The sequence below is a fragment of the Nannospalax galili genome, unplaced genomic scaffold (assembly GCF_000622305.1).
Source record: "Nannospalax galili isolate Female #2095 unplaced genomic scaffold, S.galili_v1.0 scaffold158, whole genome shotgun sequence".
NCBI classification, from domain to species: Eukaryota; Metazoa; Chordata; class Mammalia; order Rodentia; family Spalacidae; genus Nannospalax; species Nannospalax galili.
The window spans coordinates 2,257,310-2,265,803 of record NW_008345290.1 but is presented as its reverse complement, the minus strand read 5'-3'; the positions used below and the strand labels follow the sequence as shown (position 1 = coordinate 2,265,803).

Genomic DNA, 8,494 nt, shown 5'->3' with positions numbered 1-8,494 from the left:
TAGTGTTCCTTGTACAAGAGAAACTGTATTTCTAAAAGGAGATGAGGTAAGATCCACTACAAAGCAAACAAGCAGATATCCTCCCTGATGATCAGGAAGGTGATGTAGACAAGAGGCAGACAGCCATGACTCTCTTAGGATTCAGATGTTGAAATGGGTAGGCACTGGGTATTTCAGCAAAAATTTCTTTTCTAGATCTCTTTTAAAAAATACAGCCATGGTTCTTCCAGCTCTGTTAGGGAAGCAGGACTGCCCTTCGTCTTCCTGAAGGTGCTCGGAGGGCCGGCGAGGTTCCAGTGTGACATGGAGCGTGTTGCCGAGGAGCCCGAGGTTAAGAACAGAAAGAAGATGCACCTGGACTTTCCCTGGAGCCCTCTGCGATTTTTGGGGGTTCTTTGGCTGTGAGCCACCCTTGCTTACTGAAAGTAGAAGTCACTCCTCCCCTCCTCAGAAGAAAACTTGTTACTTTCCGTAAGTGTCTACTGGTGAAGGCATCCCTCCCTGGTGGTTCTTTAAGCCACAAAACATTGTCCAAGCTTGTGTGACATCAGCCCTGTCAAGTGTCCATGATGCTGGGCCCTGAGGGAGGTGAAGGTTATGTGATCAAACTCCGTGGCCTACCGTGGTTTTGCTCAATTGAGGACGTACAAAACTTCCTCTCCCACTGCACAATTCATGGTGGGGTCACAGGTGTTCATTTCATTTACACTAGAGAAGGCGCAGAGTGGTGAGGCTTTTGCTGAACCTGAGACAGATTATTAAAACTGGCTCTGAAAAAAGACACGGGGAGCATGGGACACCGAAATATTGAGGTGTTCAAGTCACACAGAATGGAGATGGATTGGGTGTTGAAGCACAGTGGTCCAAACAGCGCTGACATTGCCAATGATGGCTTTGTGAGGCTTCAGGGACTCCTGTTTGGATGTACAAAGGAAGAAATTGTTCAGTTCGTCTCAGGGTTGGAAATTGTGCCAAATGGGATCACATTACCTGTGGACCCAGAGGCAAGATTACAGGGGAGGCCTTCGTGCAGTTTGCCTCACAGGAGTTAGCTGAGAAAGCTCTGGGGAAGCATAAGAAGAGAATAGGGCACAGGTATATTGAAGTGTTCAAGAGCAGTCAGGAGGAAGTAAGGTCATACTCAGATCCACCTCTGAAGTTCATGTCTGTGCAGAGGACTGGGCCTTATGACTGGCCTGGCACAGCCTGGAGGTACATTGGCATTGTGAAGCAGGCAGGCCTGGATAGGATGAGGTCTAGGTGCCTATAGTGCAGGCTATGGGGGCTACGAAGAATACAGTGGTCTCAGCAATGGCTATGGCTTCACCACTGACCTTTTTTGGGAGAGACCTCAGCTACTGTCTCTCAGGAATATATGACCACAGATATGGAGACAGCGAGTTCATAGCCCAGAGCACCACTGGCCACTGTGTCCACATGAGGGGGCTGCCCTACAAAGCAACAGAGAACGACATTTACTTCTCTCCACTCAACTCTGTAAGAGTTCATATTGAGATTGGCCTGATGGAAGAGTGATGGGGAAAGCTGATGTTGAGTTTACCACCCATGAAGAAGCGGTGGCAGCTATGTCGAAGGACAGGGCCAACATGCAACATAGATACATAGAACTTTTCCTGAACTCAACAACCGGGGCCAGCAATGGGGTTTATAGCAGTTAGGTGATGCAGGGCACGGGCGTTGCAGTGGCTCAGGCCACCTATAGTGGCTTGGAGAGCCAGTCAGTGAGTGGCTGTTATTGGGCTGGCTACAGCCGTCAGAACAATATGGGCAGATATGATTAGTATTGTAGAGACATTCAAGTTATTTCAATCAAAAAAAATTTTCACAGGCAGCCAATAAGCAGTGAAGAGCAGTTTTATAAGTCTAGAGGAAGCTGGGAGACCCACTTTGCGTGATGAGTTTGTGAAATCTGGATTAAAAAATTACCTCTTCAGTGTTTCTCATGCAAATTTTTCTTCTAGCATATAATATTGAATAAACTAAAACTGTTTTTTTTCTGCTTTTCTCAATTAACATTTTGGTAGTATACTTCAGAGTGATGTTAGCTGAGTTAAAGTAGTTTAAGTATGTTAAGTGTGGATCTTTTACAGCACACCTCAGTGAACACATTGGGGAGATGTGCTTTTTTGGAGAGCTCAAAGGTGGTAGAGCCCTGGTTCAAAAACAAGCATTTCTCATGTTCATTCTAGTTTATACTTTCATTTAAAATCTTTTAGGTTAAGTTTAAGCTTTTCAAAAGTTAGTTTTGAGAATTGAGACATAATACTAATACTGTAGGAATCGGCGAGGCCTCGACTTAAAGCTTTCTTTGTACTGTGATTTCCTTTTGGGTGTATTTTGCTAAGTGAAACTTGTTAAAATTTTTTGTTAACTAAATTTTTTTCTTAAAGACTTTTTCACCCCCCCCCCAAAAAAATACAGCCACATAAGCCAGGTGTGGTGGTGCATGCCTGTAGTCCCAGCACTTGGGAGACAGAGGCAGGCGGATCTCTGTGAGTTCAAGGCCTACCTGGTCTACATACTGAGTTGCAGGTCAGCTAGGGCTGCAGGGAGACCTTGTCTCAAAAAGACCAAACCAAACCAAACCAAACCAAACAAAAAAATCCTACAGCCATAAGTACCAAGTTGTGATCATTTTGATACACTGGGTGAAGCTCTGAGAGGCCTCCCTGCCTTTGGATCCTGTAACCACAATGTTATTTTCCTTCTAAACTTCTTTATGTAAATGTGGATTAGCAAATAGGATCAATCGAATATTTGTTGGATGTTGGTTGCTAGGCAAGATGCTTTTATGCTTGTCTATATTTAAGACCTTACAAAACCCAGCCTGGTCTACATAGTGAGTTCCAGGACAGCTGGGGCTACAGGGAGACCCTGTCTCAAAAAGACCAAAAAAAAAAACAAAAAAAAAAACAAAAAAAAAAACAAAAAAAAAAACAAAAAAAAAAACAAAAAAAAAAACAACATTTACAAAACCAAACTGAAAGCTCAAATAAAAAACAAAACCGCCACCACAAAAGCCCAAATAAAGAATTTATTATGCTTATGGTCAGTTGTTTCTAGTTGAAAGAGTAAACATTGCCAAATGGCACCAACACACTTTTGCTGCTTGAGATCAGTTTTGAAAGTTACATATCAAAATTGTGGCAACACTCAGTTCTCACCTTCTGTGTTCCAGGACAGGGTGAGGCAGTGGTGCAGCACCATTAGATGACAAGAGTAGCGTCTGCTACCCATGCAGATGGACACTCCGGAGTAGAGCAGAGCTACCAAAGGGAATGAAGACGGGAGAACAACCAACAACAGCCCAATTTTGTTTGGATTCGATCAGGTGTCGCTGAGTCAAGGTGCCCCATGTCAGATTAGTAGAGGAGGAGGATCTAATTATGTGCTCCTATACATAAAATTTTGTTGTTTAAGGAGCTAGAACCTGCAGAGATACAGCATGTGTCTTCCCATCTCTTATGGTTGATGAGCAGATATGTGGAAATAGAAAAACACTATCAGTAGTTTATGAATTCAAAATAGACTACGAACTAGATAGCTTTTCCTGTTAGCATGAGTCTTCAGTGTGCTATGTGGAAAATAAGAAGTGCCTTCTGCCTTGTAAGTAAAGGCAGAGAGAAGGCTAAGCTTTTGATCCTTTTCAAGGCAGCAACCATTGCCAAGGACAGGAAGGCCCTCAGCACCCTCTGGCTAGAAAGGCTTATGCAGGTACAATGATGGTTTTTTGTATGAACAAGTAGACATAAGCCACCAGCTAAATGAGGGAAGAGTTAGGCTATACACAGGTAGAACTCATTCAATAGACTTAAATGCCTTTTCATTATCCCTGTCAGGAACTGACTCATTTATTGTTATGGATAAGGATATGAACTTCAAACTTCAATGATTTACCTAAGATCAGTGTCTGGGTGGATTAGGCATAACATTGCCAAATAAAAGCTGGTGCCTGCATAAATTTCAAATACACACAAATAAATTTTTAGCATATATATATATACTAAATCTTATATAATCAAGTTATAAAGTATTCCTTGTTCACCTGAAACTCAAGATTAATTGAGTATTTTCTTATTTGTTAACACTAGTAACCCTGCTTGGTAAAATCAGGGGAGGATGTTGAAAACTAGGTGAAAGTGAAGGGACTAGGGAGTCATGGGAGATGGTTTGAGCAGCGCGTGGTGTGAGGAAAGTATTTAATCTGAGTGAGCATGAAGACGATCCCAGGGACTGGAACTGGAGAGATGGACTTGGAGGCTGCTGCAATCATCTAAGAACAAATGGAGTCCAGCAAGAATCCACTAGAGCTGGCTGGTTTAGGCTCAAGAGAGTAAATTGTGCTCTTCTCTTCCCAACTCTACATTCAGTGACCCGTTATGGTAGTTTTACATTTTAAAAAATGAGAATATTTACACCATAAAAATCGGCAAAAACTACAAATCAGAGCCTTCCCCCAACTTTCCTTCTCTTCTTGGCAAGTTGTTAAATACTTTTCCACATACCAGTGGGCCCAAGGAAAAACAGGGATATTTTGAAGGCAAAATTAATTCTATATGGAGATTAGTTATCATATGGATATTATTTGAGGGATGTAAGAAAAAGAAGTAACCAACATATTAAAAACTGTTGGACTAAAGATTGTTGTGGTCAAAGTATGCCACTTTTTCTATGCCTACCAACGAAGGCTTCCAGATGAATCAAGGGACAGTTAGAAGGTGCACAGGGTAGAACTTGTTTTAGAGACATAGATGCCCTTGGGTTCTCCCCAGTCAGCAATTGGATCATGCCTTTGTGGGTTAGCGCAGAGGTCAAGCACAGTTCTTTTGAGCCATGGGTCAAATTAAGACTGAAGATTAGTCACACAGTGAAGGAATTTGACACAAGATAGCAATGCAGAAGACTAGGGTTATCTGATGTGTCATGGTCTCTCCCTGATCAGGACTGATGATGAATGAAGAGGCTGACTTTGAGGCCCTAAATGAGATATGATAGCCAGAATCATGAAGGGTTTTGAGGATCCCTAAACAATTGTTCATTCTTGGACTGTGTTTAGCTCTCAACCACAGCAGAATGGCAAGGCATCAGTCGTCTTAATATTATTCTTGGCATTGTATTTGTGTTACATCCTCCTTCTGAATCATCTTTGCTTCAGCCCGGTTGCATATTTCTAGGATGTTGCTTTACAAAAACAAACAGTACCATTAAATCTAATTCCCTGACCGTTTCTGACAGCACCCGCTAATGACAGGAACCTGGTTGACACTTGACTGTATGATAGCACAACTTCAGAATATTGAGTAAAATATAAAATCCCCGATAGAAACTTGGTTCTGTTACATGACACAGTTTCCAAGCAGGTCACATGAGGTTCTATGATAAGATTCACCCCCTACCCCCAACTCTCCAACCCTCCAAATCATGTTGATCTTTCCAGAACTGTTTCAGTGCAGGGTAGAATGACAACTTGCCGACACTATGATGTCTCTATGCCCTAATTGTTGCGACTCAGATCCTGCCTGGATCGTCCTGGAAGCTTCTGCAGATCCATTTCCAGGAATAGTAAAGGTTCTCCTCTGATCTCCCTTATAGGGTCACGTACTGTTTGAATCTGTTTCCAGGCAGCATTGTGATGGCACAGGACCTGGAGCCAAACTGCCTAGATTCACATCTTTGTTCTGTAATTTACAAGCTATGATCCACTGGGGAGTTTTTAATACCAGGCTTCATTGTTCTTGATTGTAAAATGGAAGTAACAATTGTACCTCGCCTCACATGGCTGTTGGAACCTGTGTAAAGTGCTTAGCATCTACCTGGTTTATTCATAAAATTTGATGTATTTTTAAAAGCCATATAAAATATTAAGTTCCTTTGATTTTAAATGATAAGCAAGGATGAACATATTATTTTAAATACATATGCTTATTGCATGTCATTGGTAGTATATTTTTTTAAGAAAAGCCTAAATTGTAGAGCTAGAATGGCTTATATCTGTATATACAGCTCTGTTATGTATATTTTTTTCTTTCTTTCTTTTTGGTCTTTTTGAGACAGGGTCTCCCTGTAGCCCCAGCTGACCTGGAACTCGCTATATAGAACAGGCTTTCTCAAGACGCTTCAGTTTCCTGTACCTGGGGTTCCTGGGAGTTTGCAAATAAAATTTACCACCTGAGAGTAGTTGTGAAAATGAAGCCCTATCCATTAAGTGGTTATTAGAATATACTGTGTATATCAACAGTCAGTTGATGCTAACTATTGCTGTTTAGTTGTTACATTAGATGGAGGTAGAACAGAGGAAAAAGAGAAAAGGGGAACAAAAGAATCAAAGCTGACAGAGTAAGAATGGAAAGGTCAGCTAAAAGTCCAGACATGACCACCAAAAAAATAACGCTGATATCAGCCCCATGAGAAGCTGAGACAGGAGGATTGCAAGGCTTATTTAGGCTACAACGTCAATTCAAAGGTAGCCTAGGAAACTTAGTGAGACCCTGTCTCAAAATAAAAAGTGAAAAAAAAGGGGGACCGATGTCTTGGTGATAAAACACATTTATCTAGATTGAGGACTCTAGATTCAATATCAAAACAAAATGCTAATAGACTCAGATTTAATCTTGTTTATGAGTATTATATTTTATTCTTGTAGTTTTTGCACAAATAAAACATACTTAATGGCACAAAACTCAAAAATAGAAAAGGCATTCAATGAAAATAAGTCACATCGACCACGCCAAATGACTACAATGACTACTGGTTTCTCATGAGCTCTTCTAGAAGTGCTCCATGGGCTTCTAAGCAACATATTTTCTTCTCTGTTATTTTTATTCTTCTAGCTATATAATAATTGTTATTGAAACCTTCTCTATTGAATGTTTTAGACATCATTTAATAGGAGATGCTTCTTCCTTTTTATCCCTTGAATCCCATTTATCTGACTAGTGGCCCATTGATAGGATTTTAGGTTGTTTCCAATCTTTTGTTGTTACAGCTAAATCTGTAATGAAGAATCTTGTCCAAGTGAGATTTCACTTGTGTGTATCAGTGGGATTGTTTCATAGAAATGGAATTGCTGACTCAAAGGATATGGGCATATTTGACAGATAGTGACAGATAGAGGCTGCACCAGCCTAAGGCTCCCCCTACTGAGGTTCCACATACCAGTCATCACAGGGTGACAGCGTCCTGTGCTTCATCTTTACCCGCCTGATTAAAGAACAAAACAAAACAAAGCAAAACCAACAGTTTTCACTGGAGTTTTAATTCACATTTCTTTTATTGTAATAAAGATGGAGTCTTTAGTCAGATATTTGAGAACCATTTTTATTTAAATTTTCATCAATTTGACAGAGCTCCTGATGTACTGCAAAAGGTGAACTTCTTTCTTTACATGTATTTTTAATTTATTATTCCTTTTGCTAATTAGTTTAACATTATTTAGTCTGCTCCGATGTCATAGGAACACTCATGCATTTTCTTCAGGTATCTTTAGGGTAATAGGTTTCAAGATACTGGACAAATGCAGACTGACAAGATGAACTGTTCTCATCCCGTCTTGATGTAAATGAATACACACAGAAAACATGTAGCTCTCCTTAGAAGGTAAACAAGACTTTTTTCCTCTTTGTGCTTTTTCCCCAGGCTGTCTGCATTCATCATGTATTACTTTGGCATCCAGGAACATGTTAGTAAAAGTTTATTTTGACTTCTTTTAGCTTTTTTCTAAATTTCTTTTAATTTTAACTTTTTTGAGTCCAGGTCTTGCCATATGCCCCAGGCTTGTGTTAAAATTTTTAACCTTCTATGAAGGTATCTCTTGATTCCTAGATATCTTGGAATGTTACTAATGTTGCTTGCTTGCCTTGGAAACCATCTGTTTGGCTCCTCTTTTTGACAGCTTTGGTGCAGTCCTAACGACTTCCTCATTGCTGAGTCTAATGAAAGCATTTTCATCCTAATCTGACCAGCTCTGGTCTCACTGAAGGTACTGACCATGCACGCCTTTCTTCTTGGCCTCTCCCCTCCCCAGTCTCTGTTGCCTCTGCTTCCTCCTCCTGGGGGTAGCTCAGGCCACTGTGGCAGCTGACCCTTCTAAGAGGGAACATTTCGGAGGCCGCACTGTGCCTCAGCACACCCAGCGTTAGCAGTTTTTCAGGTGGGAAATCAGAGCATCAAGCACACCCAAATGCACCCATCTAGAAAAGGCAGAGCCAAGATTGGAAGCTAGGGCTCTGTGATCTTAACCACTGTGCTGTAACAAGCTCCTTTCTGTCTATGGGCCAGCTCATTCTTGCATGACTCTACTTACTCTTCTCTTTATACATGCAATTCCCAAATTAAGGTCATTGTCTCTGATTACTCTCCTGTGCTCCAGAGAGGCAAGAGGACATTTTCACTTGAATGCTCTAGAGGAGCTTTCAATTCAGCCTGTAGCCCCCTAAGAGTGTCTGGAAATAGGGGCTGCTTTTCAATAGTACCT

The 8,494-nt window shown here is 41.1% G+C and overlaps 1 pseudogene across 1 annotated transcript; it reads left to right on the top strand.

The window, feature by feature from the left end:
• The first annotated feature begins 418 nt into the window (after nt 1-418).
• Nucleotides 419-1,802, top strand: LOC103740777 (annotated as a pseudogene). The gene has a single exon (XR_001872642.1). The product of XR_001872642.1 is annotated as a heterogeneous nuclear ribonucleoprotein F-like (transcript).
• Nucleotides 1,803-8,494: the final 6,692 nt, after the last annotated feature.